The following is a 7,896-nucleotide window of genomic DNA, read 5'->3' on the forward strand; positions in this document are numbered from 1 at the left end:
ATGGGACATGCCCTGCAGGGCCTCGTCAAGGTCGGCCTGGTACTGGGTGACATCGCCCAGTGAATCGGACATTCTGCTGAGACCTTCGACCATGGGCATCACTGATTGTGCAAAGGCTTGGACACCTCCACTAATAGTGCTGACTTTGTGCACCAGGCTCTCAACTGCGGTCGTCGCCCTTGCAATGTTGGCCTCGGTGCCACTCATTGCCGGTGCCATGTCCTGTGCCCCGAGCTTCTGGAATTCCTCCAAGTGGCTATGGATCTGCTGGAGTGATGCTGATGACAACTGTGCCGCGACTACGGTTGCATCCTCGGTGCTCTCTGAAGTGTTCTCCCCGGAGTTAGGAGACACTGCATCCTGGGATGGGTCAGAGCCATCAGCTGGAGGTGTGAAGGAGGAGTTTGGGGGGGTTGAGGGGGGTGGGGAGTGGAGAAAGGGCTGGTGATCACATGGGGAGTTGAGGGGTGGATGCTCCCTGGGGGAGTGTCTACTCACTCATGCTGCCCAGTGTAGGTCGTTGATCTTTTTCCGGCAGTGAAGGCCAGTCCTCCTGGTCACACTCCACAAGCTGACGGCTACCACCACCTCACCCAGGCAGCAGTAGTTACCTTGTGGCACACCGTCCGGGCCTCGGGAGAACAGGACATCCCTCCTGGCCTCCACACCGTCTAGCAGCTTCCTCAGGTCAGCATCTCCAAGTCTTGGAGCTGGTCTCCTGAGCACCATTGATTCAAGCTGGCTGCGGTTGGGTGAGCAAGTGCAGCTTACATGCTGCTCGACCTTGTTAGAGTGGGGCTGGCGAATGCGGTTCTGGCGAATCAGCTGGCTGAAGCCCTTAAGGCCTCCTTAAGTGGACCAATTAACGTTGAATTGTGTTGCCGGCCTCGCTGGGCCGAGCGCTGGGAGGCTCGTGGCAATTCCTGCTCACTACCTCACTTAAGAGATTTTTCCGAAAAATTGTGCCCTATGTCTTTTTAAAAAATGCTTAAAAGTAAGTTTAGCGTACCCAATTCATTTTTTCCAATTAAAGGTAATTTAGCATGGCCAATCCACCTATCCTGCACATCCTTTTGAGTTGTGGAGGTGAGACTCATGCAGACATGGGGAGAATGTGCAAACTCCACACGGTCAGTGACCCAGGGCCGAGATTGAATCTGGGTCCTTGCTACGTGATGCAGCAGTGCTAACCACTGTGCCACCATGCTGCCCCTGGTCAACTCTATGTCAAATAGACTTGGCACTGTCTCCATCCAGAATAGTAGACCAATATTCAATCTAGGGCCCTCACTGTCACTGAAACTCATTCTACTCAGATTGAAAAGGACCTTCTCGCTCTACCTAGTTTTTGCCTATCAGGAATGACATGGCTTTGTATGTGGTTGTCCTGCAAGTGTTGAAACTGATCATCAGCCATTCATAACTATTCTAAAAAAGCCAATACACACTGTCAGCACGGCTGCAGCACATGGTGTTAAAGCTACAATGCTACAACTTCAGTGCCATCTACAAAAGTGGTAAGGAGATATACTTGGCTGATGCCCTTTCCAGAGCTTTCCTACACACCACTGACCAGGAAGGTCATGAGGAAGACATAGACATCATGGCCATACAGGTGCTTTCCTCTTGGAGAATCTAGAAACTCAAAGATGTCTCGACAGGCGAACATCACATGCAGACAACTTCACAATATCATCATGAGGGGTTGGTCAGAATCTTCAAGGCAGCTTCCCCACAATTTCCACACATTCTTCACCATCTGAGATGCCGTACAGGACAGACTGTCACTGCGTGGCCAGCGATTTGTAATTCTTACCTTTCTCCAGAAGTTCTACACGCAGCAGCTTTATCAATGGCACCCTGGGTTGGAAGCAACCAGATGCAGAGCAAAGGAATCTCTATATAGGCCTTCCATGTACGCTGACATGGAGAGGGAGGTATCCAGATGTGCACCATGCAACGCACTCAGGCTCCATAAAGCCAAATAACCTCTGCACCTCCCATGGTCATATACAGTAGCTGACATCTTTTACCGGAATAGTTAACAACATTTGGTCCTAGTTGACTCATACCCTGGGTGGTTTGAACTTGACTACATGTAACACTGTAATTATCAAGCTCAAGAAACATTTGGCCACACATGTCACCTCTCGGAGGGCAGTGATGAACAATGCTTGCTAGTGAGTTTAGGAAGTTTTCACACACATGAGCATTTTACGAGCAGCCCCCTCTACCCACAGTCAAACGGCCAGGCAGAATGGGTGGTACCCTTAGGCAGGCATCTCCCAGAAGAATGTGCTCAAAATCAGATTATTATGATGTACTCCTTAGCCTGCAAAACATATCAAAACAGGTCCTGTCCTCGTCAGCACAGCTACTGCTTTCCAGGCACATTGGGACCACAATTTCTCCTGCCTAGGCTCTCTTGCAGTCCAATATCAAAGCCATTGTAAATGGCGCCCTTATGAAACACCGACCAGGAGGGAAAAGATACTATTTTGTACTGCCAAGAGACTTGGCCTCTAACACCTGGTCAAACAGTCAGGATCCAGATCACATGTGACTACAACAAGTTACAGGTGAAACACAGTAATACCCAACAGTCAAACAATTACGTGGTTGCCTCAGATAGTGTCCACTATGTACAAAACCAGCCTCATCTACTACAAGTATCAGAACCAGCAAATGGCACAGTATCCCAGTCATCCAGCCGACAATACAGGCCCCTACAACAGTAGAAATGGAGGCTCCTGCAACACCCTACGCAGCAAGCCCTGCACTCACTGGATATACCGAAGGAATGTCTCAGGTTGTCCACACTAAGGACACCATTCAGAAATCATCTCCAGCACAGTCAGCTGGCGCCATCACATGGTCAGGATGTATGACCAAACCAAACACAAGGTTCCAGGACTACGCTACAGCTTTTGTCTTTATTTAAAACAGCAAAGCAGGGCAGCATAGTGGCCTAGTGGTTAGCATGGCTGCCTCATGGCGCTGAGGTTCCAGGTTCGATCCCGGCTCTGGGTCACTGTCTGTTTGGAGTTTGCACATTCTCCCCATGTCTGTGTGGGTTTCTCCCCCACAACCAAAAATGTACAAAGTAGGTGGATTGGCCACACTAAATTGCTCCTTAATTGGAATAACTAATTGGGTAATCTAAATTTATAAAAAAAGCAGCAAAGCGATGCTGGACGGCACGGTGGCACAGTGGTTAGCACTGCTGCCTCAAAGCACTAAGGACCCTGGTGGCTCATGTGGAGTTTGCATGTTCTCCCCGTGTCTGCGTGGATTTCCTCAGGGTGCTTCGGTTTCCTCCCACAGTCCAAAGATGTGCAGGTTTGGTGCATTGGCCATGCCCACGCTAAATTGCCCTTAGTGTCCAGGTTAGATGGGGGATGTTGGTGCACTCGATGGGCCAAATGACCTCCTTCTGCACTGTAGTAATACTATGATTCTATGATGAGGGAGGAGACATGATGGGCTCTGCATAATCTGTTTTACTCGATTTAAGTGACATTATGACACCGCTACTTAAAGGATCACATGTTCTCCTTGGAGAGACAAAGTGAAAGCCTGTAAGAGCTGCTCAGAGTACTTAATACACTATCGCTGTTATAAGTCCTTGCTAGTGATTGCAACCCAGCACTTCCATAGCCAAGTTTAACAATGTTGTTCAATACTAAAACCACGTAGGGAAAAGCTATAACTTTGTAAATTATTTGTATTTCGATCTAGATAGAGCTAAAACAATTTAGCACCAGCGAATTGGAAATGTTGAGGCTCCAAAGCGAGACTTTAAATCTACCGATGATTTTACAGGTTTTAAACGAGAGGGCGCAATAACACCACACTTTTGAGACTGTCCATTTCGCATCTATCGCAATGCCGGAATGTTCCTGCGTAAACCGCTGGATGTTTATTCTAAGCAAACTTCGAAAGCTAGAAAACGAAATCTATTAACGAGGTCGGTTATGTTTTCGGGAAGGTGAAAAGCTTTCCTATCCGGCCAGTATGTCCAGAGGATTTGACAAATGGCTGGATTATTGCCCTGGAATATGATGAAATGTATAATTTCATGCGAATTTAGTGATCATTATTGGTCCCTTCTCCATCAGATAACTTTCCAGCAATGCTTTCCACTAATCCAAAGAGCCATTAAAATGACTTGGACATATTCTCGGTGCAGGAATAACATTGAATGTAAACTACCAATTGCCAAGTTTTGGGAGTTAATAGATGTCTACTAACTTCACATTGTTGGTGAAATCAGACTCCCCCCTCCACCCCCACACGCTATCTACATCGATGCAGGGGAAATCCTTTTGGTTGCTATGGCGACTTTACACAAATGCCCCTTCAGAATGCATTTACCATGAGCACTACTACACCAAGAGGCCAGAATCATTCTTTCCCGTTAGAATGTTGACTTTTAACAATCACCACAGGACATAATGATTGGAATCATTAACGACACGGACTCTAAATAACTCTTTACATTATTTGGGGACAGAACCTTGAAGAACTCCTGAAATTGTAGCATCTCAGGTTTTCTTCCTGCCGCCGCCCCCGCGGGTTATTTGCTGGAGAGAAACACACATTTAAAGTGAGACATGAGCAGTGACTTTATTTATTAATTCTTGATGGGTCTTTCTGAGATAAGAATACCCCATGTCATCCTGTGGCGTTCCAGAATGGGATTGAAACATTGGAACCCTTTTTGCTTACATCATGTACATCATAAAGCGAAGAATCTAAATTTCTCTCAATATCATCATGCGTTTACTGGAACTCACGAGTGAATATCACTTTTCCCAAAAAGTATCGATAGATTACAGAGTTTCGCTCGGGGAGTCACAAACACGTGGATTAAAGCAACAACTAATTCATTGTTTAAAAAAAAACAGTGCATACGGAAATCAAATCAGAAATTTCTGGAAAAACAATTATTAAACGTATCTACCAGGTCCCTGTGTATTTAAATTGCTGATTTCTGAGTCGCTCGATGAGAAATCAATGTACCCCACATGTGTACTTTAATAGTTCACGGTTTTGTTTGAAATGTATTTGAAGTAAAAAATAAATAAATAAACTTTATTGTCACAAATAGGCTTACATTAACACTGCAATGAAGTTACTGTGAAAAGCAAATATTGGGTGAGTGGAAAAAGGCTGTCCATTGCACGAATCACAGCATTGGAAACCTGCTCAGCAGTTTGCACCATGTCACTGTGGCAATCCAGTGGCGGACTGGCCAGGGTGTCAGCTTGCCCGATGGCAAGTGGGCCCCTGATGAAGTGGGCCCCCTATATCAAATAAAAATGCAATAAAGAAACAAACACAGACAGCTGTTTTAGTAATAAAAAGGAATAAGAAAAAAAAGAGAACAGGACACAAATAAGCAGTGCATGAAAAGGAACAAAGCAGGGGAGGTAGTGGAAGGATGTGGAATAGGGGGGCCCGGGTCGGGCATAATTAAGGAAATTCCATGTTTTCAGCAAGAGTGTGTGAATTTAAAGATAAAGTTACAATTCGTGATTTGAGATGGTCGGCAACTTCAAAGGATATCAAGCAGTAGTCTTGGTTCAGCCGGTACATCGGTCCGGGGCCCAGAGAGCCAAGAAGGGGCCCGTGAATCACTGAAGGGCCATTAAAAATTATAATTAATTAGATAAATAAATCTCCAACTTCTTTCCTGAGATTTGTATTCTAACTTAATAAAATATAATTGTTTTTAAAAAGAGCAATACCAAATAATAATGCAATAAAGAAACAAACAAATAATCACGCAGTGTATGAAGGAACGAAGCAGTGTTAAACAGTTGTGAAAAGGAGTGGAGGGTGGGGGGGGGGGGGGGGGGGGCTGGTTCACCCGGGTCGGACATAGTTGGAAATCCACGTTTTCAGCAAAAGTGTGTGAACTTAAAGATAAAGTTACAGTTCGTGATTTGAGATGGTTGGCATCTTGAAAGTATATCAAGCAGTACATAGGGTCGTGAGTTCACCGAAAAGGAGAAGCGGTACCTTTGACCGTGAATCATGAGGTCAAAGATATTGAAGTGATAAGCCATGATCGGTAAACTCAAAGGGTTGCGACTTGTAACACTACACTGGTATCAAACTGGACATGTTAACTTTGGTCGTGGGACCATTCTTAATGTCTTACTATAGTCGGACCAAACTTCTAAGTTTCATCTGTTGTCTCAGTTGCTTGCTGGTGTGAACACTGGACAGTGGATTGTCTCCTCTTCTGAAGCTGCATAGGCCACAGTAGTATTGACTAATGAACATAGCCTATTGAAGTGTAAGTAAGTTATTTTACATTTTTTTTATCAAGTAGGAGTTTATCTGGCATTCCTTCAAGTTATTCTTGCAATCTTCAATATTCTAAACAAAGAATCAAACGATTAGAGCAACAAGGAAAGGCTCAAAGTAAAGGCCGTGGTGGACTTGTTACATACCTGAGTAAAACAACTATAAACATGTTAATCAAAATAATGAAGAATATGATACAAGAAAGAATTAGTCATGAAGTTTCTCAAGCAAAATATTATTCTATTCAGGTTGATTCAACACAAGATAATTCATCCATCGATCAGTTTAGCATTATTATTCGGTATGTGCTTAAAGGTATTATCTTTCAGTTGTGCCAAGTAATGATAGTACAGGACAGGGACTTTTTGATCTATTGATTGAAACATTACAGAATCTTAAAATTGACCCCTAAAAATGTTTATCTGATAGCACAGATGGTGCTGCAAGCTACCATGGCCAGTATAATGGTTTGCAAAGCAAAATTGCTGATGTGGCTGATCAACATGTTCATATATGGTGCTATGCCCATGTCTTGAATTTGGTGATAACTGAAACAACAAAATGTTGTGTGCCTGCAGTTTCTTTTTTCAATTTGCTCCAGAATAAAGCAACTTTTGTGAAAGCATCATACAAGAGAATGGCTGTATGGATAGAAGTTGTTGGAAAACATCTAGGACAAGAAAAAATGAAATGATTAAAGCTAATTGGTGAGACCAGATGGTCAGGAAAATCCAATGCAGCAACAACTATATTTGGATGTTTAAATGATGCCGCTGCCAGTACTTTCGTAAATCTATTGACATGCTTATCAATGATACAAGATTCAGAAAAGTTTGAAGCAAAAACAAAACATGAAGCAAATGTTTTACTTCAAAGTCTTCTAAAGTTTGAAACCATATTGACACCATTTACTTACTTGTGTATATTTGAAACTACAACCCCGTTATCAAGTTATCTACAGACAAGTGGTTTAGATATATTTACTGCATGGAGTTTGGTAGATTCAGCTACAACAAAGTTGAAGGAACAGACAAGAACATTTGATAACGTTCACAGCAAGGCTTTGGAATTTGTAAATAAATGTAATGACAGGATTTCACAGATGAATATGGATGAAAATCAAACATTGGAAATTGATGCGTTGGAAACAGCATTGCCAGTTAAGAGGCAGAGGAAGAAGAAAAGAATGGCAGATGAGCTTATTGATGATGAAAGAAATTCCTCAGATTCTCTAGCTGATTTTCAAGTAAATGTGTTTAACCTAATAATGGATCGCATTGTCCAGTCACTAGAATCACGCTTTGTACAACACAAACAGTTGTATAAAGATTTGTCCTGCTTGGACCCAGCAAAGTTTAAAACTATTGCAGAGAAGGGCCTTGAAGATGAAGCATTGGAAGGTATTATTAAGCTGTTTCCACAAATCAGCAAAGATCAAGTAATATTGGAATTGTTTTCTTTTGCTTCAAACTTTGATGTATTAAAGCTATTGCTTAATGATGGTGAGAATATGGATTCCAGTTGCAACAATTGTAAAATTTGCAGCACTTGCCCATCATGTGTACTAAAACTTCTGGCATC

The sequence above is a fragment of the Scyliorhinus canicula genome, chromosome 6, assembly GCF_902713615.1.
Source record: "Scyliorhinus canicula chromosome 6, sScyCan1.1, whole genome shotgun sequence".
Taxonomy (NCBI): Eukaryota; Metazoa; Chordata; class Chondrichthyes; order Carcharhiniformes; family Scyliorhinidae; genus Scyliorhinus; species Scyliorhinus canicula.